The sequence below is a fragment of the Panthera leo genome, chromosome E3, assembly GCF_018350215.1.
Source record: "Panthera leo isolate Ple1 chromosome E3, P.leo_Ple1_pat1.1, whole genome shotgun sequence".
NCBI classification, from domain to species: Eukaryota; Metazoa; Chordata; class Mammalia; order Carnivora; family Felidae; genus Panthera; species Panthera leo.
Window position 1 is genome coordinate 23007604 of NC_056694.1, and position 7938 is coordinate 23015541.

Below are 7938 nucleotides of genomic sequence, written 5' to 3' on the forward strand. Positions count from 1 at the left end.
AATGGCAATATACTATACAGGTATATTCTCATTATAAAATAAAGCCAGTAAAGGGAAATATTTCCTTTTGTGATATATTATGGGTAATTTTCCTTGCCACTGTATACATTTACCTAAGGATGCTATTCACATAACTTACTTAATCAATGTATTGATATATTTTTTTAATTGCCTCTAATTTTTCAGTAGTATAAATTATTCCATAAAATATGTTCATGTACATCTCTGATTATTTCATTGGGACAAATTCTTACTAGTGGGATATTTTTTCTGTCAGTGTCATTACCCAGTTTAGTTGGCACAACCAAAAGAACAGTTAAGAGAAAAGAGTAGGCTACAAAACAATGTATAGAATAATAGAAAATATATCAAAATGTTAAAAAAGAGGTTCTCTTTCAGGGTAAATTTACAAGTGATTTTTACTAATCTGTGCTTTATTGTTTCACTCTCCCTCTCTGTATACATAGATAGAGATATTATGGATATATACATTATATATATGTAATCACCTGTGACATAAAAATACGTTTTTTTTTTTAAATTTTTAAGTTTATTTATTTTGAGAGAGAGAGAGAGAGAGCACAAGTGGGTTAGGGGCAGAGAGAGAGGGAGAGAGAATTCAAGTAGGCTCTACACTATCAACACAGAGCCTGATGCAGGGCTAGAACTCATAACTGTGAGACCATGACCTGAGCCGAAATCAAGAGTCGGATGCTTAACCAACTGAGACACCTAGGTGCCTCACAATAATAATGTTTTTCTCTTCATCTTCTGGGATCCCTATGATTCTGATGTTGTTCCTTTTAATGAGTCACTGATTTCTCTAATTCTTAAATTGTGCTCTTTTGCCTCAGTTTCCCCCTTTTTTCTGCTTCATTATTCTCCATAAGTTTGTCCTCTGTATCGCTGATTCACTTCTCTACCTCATCCATCCTTGCCTCTGTGGCATCCATTCGGGATTGCAGCTCAGTTATAGCATTTTCTATTCATCCTGACTAGCTTTTACTTATTGTATCTCCACAGAAAGGGATTCTAATCTATTTTGATCCCAGCTAGTATTCTTATCGCAATTCTAAATTCCGGTTCAGACATCTTGCTTGTATTTCTATTGGTTAAGTTCCTGGCTGTCATTTCTTCCTGCTCTTTCTTTTGGGGTGAATTCCTTCATTTTGTCATTTTGAAAGAAGAAAAGGAATTAATGAGGTAAAAAAATTTTTAATTAAAAAATTAAAAACAACACACACACACACACACACACACACACACGTCAAATAAATGATGCTAGATCCTAGGTGTGTTTTGGTGTGGGTGTTGAAAGGGGCTTAATAGAGAAAAAAAGGGGGAAAAATGGAAAACATTTGAAAATTTGAAAAAATGAATACAATAAAATAGAATAAAATGAAATGATGGAAGTAAAATAGAATTTGAAACATTTACAAAAAAGTAAAAAATATAGTAGAAAAAAATTAAGGAAATATTTTTAATAGAAATTGAAAATAAAAATAAATTTTTCTCTTTCTGTATTCAAGAAAAAGAAAAGAAATGAAAGAGAGAAAAGAAGAAAATTGAATAGATGGACCAGTGAACAGACTGAAATACGATTTAAATTACATCGTTTTCCCCTAGAAGTCAAATTATGAAGCACTTTATAGTCTGTAAACTAAGCAGGCGGAGAGACTCCTGTTCCTGAAGAGCAAGTTTGGCCCAGTTGGGTGGAGCTTAATGTAATGGCTCTGTTCTCCACTAGATGGCACTGCTTAGCTTACTGGGGTGGATTGTTGTGGTGCTTGCGGGTGTGTATGTGCATGCGCGGAAGCGGTGAAAATGGCGTCACCCAGCTGCCCAGTCTCTAGTATCGGAACTCTTCTCCCAGATCAGCAATTTCGCACCTGTCTCCAGTTTCTGTCCACGCCACGCTTTTACACTGTCTGTGACCAAGCTGTCAGGTTGCCAGGCAGCACCTCCCACCTGAGTTTTATCTCAGATGCAGCTGTGTTTTCTGACCCCTCACTTCTGAAGGACTGCGGCTTTGACCTGTTCTGACCCTCTGTGGGAGGGTCTCACCGAGCAATGGCCAGGTGCCAACCCGCACCTAGGAACGTTCGCAGGACTGTGCTGCTACCGATGCCCAGAAACTGAGGCTGTGTGCCAGCCCGCCCCAGAAAAAGTTCACACGATTGTGTAGCAGTAGCATTTCAGGGACTATGGCAAATCACAACATGATCTGGCACCAGGCTTCACCCCCAACGACCTTGTTCCAGCACCAGCAAATGTGGTTGTTCTCCATGGTCCACTGGGGCTTTGCCTGTGGAGGGGGGCCCACACAGCCTCTACCAGATGTCCTCCCAGCAGGGGAACTGCCTCTCCCTGTGTGTCCCGAGAACTTCTTGGACCCCACTCTGCTCCTGAGGATTTGTCCTTCCCACCAGAGCACTGCCAAGTACTGAGCTGCAGAGTTTCAGACTCTGCACTACCCCTGTTTATAGAGTCTTAATGGAATTTAAACCCCCTCCTTTCTCCTTTCTCTCTTTTTAGTTCAGTCCCTGCATCTGTTTCCACTTTCCACTTTCTCTCCAGCTGCTTTTGGGGGGGGGGGGTGCTTTTCCCGTACTCTCCCCCCATCTCCATCCTCTCTCCACCAGCTCCCTGCCCTCAGCGGCTTCTCTCTACCCCAGTTCACCTCTCCATGCCGCATACCTGCTGAGTTCTGTGGTTCAGGTTGTGCACATTGTTGTGTAAATCCTCAAATCAGTTTTCTAGGTGTGCAGGATGGTTTAGTGTTGGGCTGGCTGTCCATAATAAGAATGTTTTTAAAAGATGGCAAGCTAGTTGAATTCAGGGATAACACTTGAAATCAGGTCTATGTCACTATAGGGCAGAATAAATTAAGGCTGGATTGGCTTCTTTTTAAAAATCAAGTTAGGGGCACCTGGGTGGCTCAGTTGGTTAAGCATCCAGCTTTGGTTCAGGTCATGATCCCACAGCCTATGAGTTCAAGCCCTGCATTGGACTGTGTGCTGACAGCTCAGAGCTTGGAGCCTGCTTTGGATTCTGTGTCTCCCACTCTCTCTGCTCCTCCCTCACTTGTACTCTGTCTCTCAAAAATAAATAAACATTAAAAAAATAAAAATCAAGTTAAATTTGGGGAGCCTGGGTGGCTCAGTAGGTTGGTTGAGCGTCCAACTTCAGCTCAGGTCATGATCTCACTATTCATGGGTTCAAGCCCCCTGAGGTAAAAAAAAATTTTTTTTTAATTAAAAAATTAAAAACAACAATGACAACACACACACAAATCAAATAAATGATGCTATATCCTATGTGTGTTTTGGTCTGCGTGTGGAAAGGGGCTTGACATATTAGAGTAAAAAAGGGGGGGGGAGGGAAACATTTGAAAATTTGAAAAAATGTGCTGACAGCTCAGAGCCTGGAGTCTGCTTAGGATTCTGTGTCTCTTTCTGTGCCTTTCCCCCACTCATTTTCCCTCTCTCTCTCTCTCAAAAATAAATAAACATTAATTTTTTTTAAATCAAGTTACATTTATATTTTTCTCTTTCTATACATAGAAAGTTCCAGGGCACCTGGCTGGCTCAGTCGGTAGAGCATGCAGCTCCTGATCTCAGGATCGTGAGTTCAAGCCCCACATTGGGCGTGGAGCCTACTTAAAAAAAAAAAAAAAAAAAAAAAAAAAAAAAAAAAAAGTTCCCTCAGCCCCTTTTTGTTCAATTCCCATGTAGGCAACTATTGCTCTGATTTATATTACAATAGATTACTTTTCTTGGTTCTTAAACTTTGTATAAATGGTGTCAACAGTATGTACTCTTTTGTATCTGGTTTCTTTCAGGAATTCAAGTCTGAATTCCTGGTAGAACAAAGATTGGCATCCAAGTCTGCTCTTTCACAAAGCCTACACACTTACCCACAAAGCTACACATGAGCGGGAGCAGCCCTCACCTTCCCAGGTCCCACATGAGGGATGACAAAAAGTCTTTGGAGACAGTTCAACATCTGAGATGTTGGGCAGTTCAACATCTGAGATGGTGAGAAAGCCCCACACTTCCTTCTATCAAGATGTTTGTATAAGGTATAGTTGATCCATGTTGTAAAAACTTATCTTGGGTACAAAGTGGTGTTGTCTCTGAACCTCTGTCATGATTAGGCCATATACAACTTCCTTCTTCTCTGGGAGCATCAGTGTCCATATTTATAAAACATACCTACAATCCATTTCTCACTACTGCTGGGGCCATCACTGTGCTCCAGTCTGTCACCATGTCTCATTTGGATCATTGCCATATTCTCCTAACTAGCCCTTCTACAGTCTTATTGTCAATATACTAGCCAAAGGGATACTATTAAATTAGAGTCGGATCATGTCACTCTGTTTAAACCTGATCAATCCAGAGCAAAAGCCAAAGCCCTATGGTCACCTACAAGGTTCTCCTTGTCTAACCCCTGTTGTCACCCTTTCTCATCTCCTACCACTCTTACTCTGATTCATTCTGCTTCTTTCTCATTGGTCTCTGTGTTGTTCCTTGGATATGATGAGGTCTACCACTATAGGTAGATGGGCATTTCTTAGAGAATGTGGTGAGAGTGAGTGAGAAAGGAAGCTTAAAAGGAACCAACACATCCCTTTGTTGTCAATATTGTCAACATTACCACTTCTAGGCCACTTAGGAAAAATCAATATGACATGAGACTTATACTGTCCCCTAAGTACACAGACTTTTTGCCAAAAACAATGGTGTCGTGGTCACGTTTCCTTTCCTTTTCTTTTTTTAACATTTATTTATTTTTGAGACAGAGAGACAGAGCATGAATGGGGGAGGGTCAGAGAGAAGGACACACAGAATCTGAAACAGGCTCCAGGCTCCGAGCTGTCAACACAGAGCCTGATGCGGGGCTCGAACTCACGGACCGCGAGATCATGACCTGAGCCGAAGTCAGCCACTTAACTGACTGAGCCACCCAGGCGCCCCTCCTTTTCTTTTTTTCTACCAACATCAATTCCCTTTTTTTCCGGAGTCTTCCTTGACTTTTCTTTGGAGAACCATTCATCCCCTTTTCTAGTCCATGTGATTCAAGTTGGGTCGATCCCATTTCTGGCTCTAGGTCTAGCCAATTAGCTTATCCTATCACTCAGGTCTTAGTGTTTGGTTCTGGAGTAGGCATGGGCCACAATTTAACCCGATGTAAGTCATGCCCACCCAGAGTGTTTTCTAGAAGATTGCAGAAAGGAAGATTGCAGGGGTGAGAGGGCTACTAGCAGAAAGGACTGTGTGATCCAAGAGCTGTGGGAGTATCACATGGGGCTTGGGAGTGAAGCTAACACAAAGAAAAACAGAACTGAGAGATGGAAAGGATTCCAGCCTTGATGATAAAATGTCTCTGGACCCAGGACTACTTTAGGCTGGGTGTATATCCCAGACTTGTTAGTTATTTGGACTAATAAATTTGCTATTGTGCTTATAACATTTTGAGTTCAATTTCTTTCACTAGGGACCAGAAGACTCCCAGAAAATATAGGGGATAAAAGTACTATCCTCCCACTTGGATGGAGTGATGCCATTTTTGTGTATTAAAGTGAGTGTATTCCATATCCAGTCCCGGATGAAGGATCTACAAATCTTCTGAGGAACATTTTTCTATCTTTTTAAAAAAATTTTAAAAAATATTGATTATTGAGAGACAGAGAGAGACAGAGCACGAGCAGGGGAAGGACAGAGAGAGAGGGAGACACAGAATCCAAAGCAGGATACAGGCTCTGAGCTGTCAGCACAGAGCCCGATGCGGGGCTCGAACTCACAAACTGTGAGATCATGACCTGAGCTGAAGTCAGACACTTAACCGACGTCAGACGCTTAACCGACTGAGCCACCCAGGTGCCCCGGAACATTTTTCTATCTTGGATGACACCAGTGAGAACCCTGTGCTACTAAAACAAAAAAGGAATTTGAATTCTGGCAAAAAAGTAGACTGTCCCTGACCCCAGACCTCTTTAGCTATCTCAGTAAGGCCCAAAGTTCACTAAATTATCTCCACAGAACCTACAGCATTGATGTGAATCAGGTGTATGGTCAGTGGTACTCAAACTTCCAGGCTCATACATATACCATCTAATAGGATGGTAGGGTTCCAGGATATTATTAGCAAAGTCTTCTATGACCTGCTGGGCTAATGAAGAGTGGTTGCATAATATAAGATTGTTCTTATTTATTAACCAGACCTTAGTTTCCAATGACCAATGTACTATATCTGTGTGTAGTCTTAGCTAGGGGCAATACATCAATTGTTGTAATATTAGACAAATGCAAATTTGTCTACATCTATCTTCTAGGACACTTTCTTTCTCCAAAGAAACTCCAAACTTTCTTCCTGCTTCTGAAAAAGTTAGCATCATTTTCCTAGTGTAAAAAAATATTCTTTCATTAATAAGATTCTTTAAAGATTAAAAGACATACACTGATTACCTGTAATGATGAGGTGGGCTGTTGAAAGCATACAGAAGATGACTATCACAGGGGAGTTCTTGAAGGAATCTGTTTCTCTTGCCTATGTGGAATCCATTTCACTTTCTACTGGCAACAGAGCCTACATTTTCTTTTAGGGAAACATCAATTCCTACCTGAGCCCATGTGATGCCGGTAGGAGCCATAACCTCCACACCAATCATAACATTTCTCTCTCTGGCCACATTTGGTTCGGGGAAGGGGATGATTAACAAGACAGCCAATGAAAACCTTCCCCTGGAGAGAGTTTAGCCAGCATTTTGGCTAACTGAAAAGTCTTGCAAGAAGCTGGCTTTGTATGGTCAGCACCACGGACAGCAGCAGTTGTGGGTTTTGCCTTTTATGCAGGTCTCTACTGGGAAGTTGCTCTCCCAAATGCCACTTGCAACTTTGAAATAGACACAGTAAGAAAGATGAAACAGTGAAAGTGACCTCCTCCAGCCATGTTATTCAGTTGGTACGGATGAGAGATATCACAGTCAGATTGCCTTTAAAACTAGAAACATACAGTCGATTCTTGATATTTGTCCTTGCAATAGTTATGTTCTATAAAGTTGACACAAACATTGAATTAGCAGATACTGAACTATTGTTCCTAAGTGATATATAAAGTTAGGCTCTTGCAAGTTTCTTATCATAACATATTCATCAACCGATCAACAAATAACTTTTTAAAATGTGCATTTCTGTTTAAAGACACCTTATTTAATATATATGAGCAAGTCATTGACATTGAACTCATGGCCAATGACACTATAACTCATGCATAAATGAAACTTACCCAACACATATATTTTCTCTAAAAGGCACATCACAGCTGTTTTGTGCTTATCAATACTGGGCAGAATGTCAACACTATACTCGGGAGCCATTTTAAACAGCAAAATCACCAATAAAAAGTATGAAAATGTGAAAAACATGGCACTAAATAGACTGCAAAAAGAACACTTGTTTATGGCATGGGAGCTCAAACAAGAAGGCAGAGAAGATGATATCCCAGCTCAAGAAGAAGGAGAAAATTTGCCCTTCCTCTGCCTTTTTCTTCTTTTCTGGTTCTCTATATATTAGATGATGCCTGCCCACATTGGTGAGGATGAGCTTTACTCACTTCACCAACTGAAATGCTAATCTCTTCCAGAAACACCTTCACAGAAGTACTCAGAAATAATGTTTTACCAGCTCTGTGGGCATCCTTTACCCCCAGTCAAGTTGACACATAAAATTATTATTCTGGGGCACCTGGGTGGCTCAGTTGGTTGAGAGTCCCACTTTGGCTCAGGTCATGATCTTGCAATTCACAAGTTTGAACCCCACGTCGGGCGTGCTGACAGCTCAGAGCCTGGAGCCTGTTTCAGATTCTGTGTCTCCCTTTCTTTCTGCCCCCTCCCCCGCCATGATCTGTCTGTCTCTCTCTCTCAAAAAAAAAAAA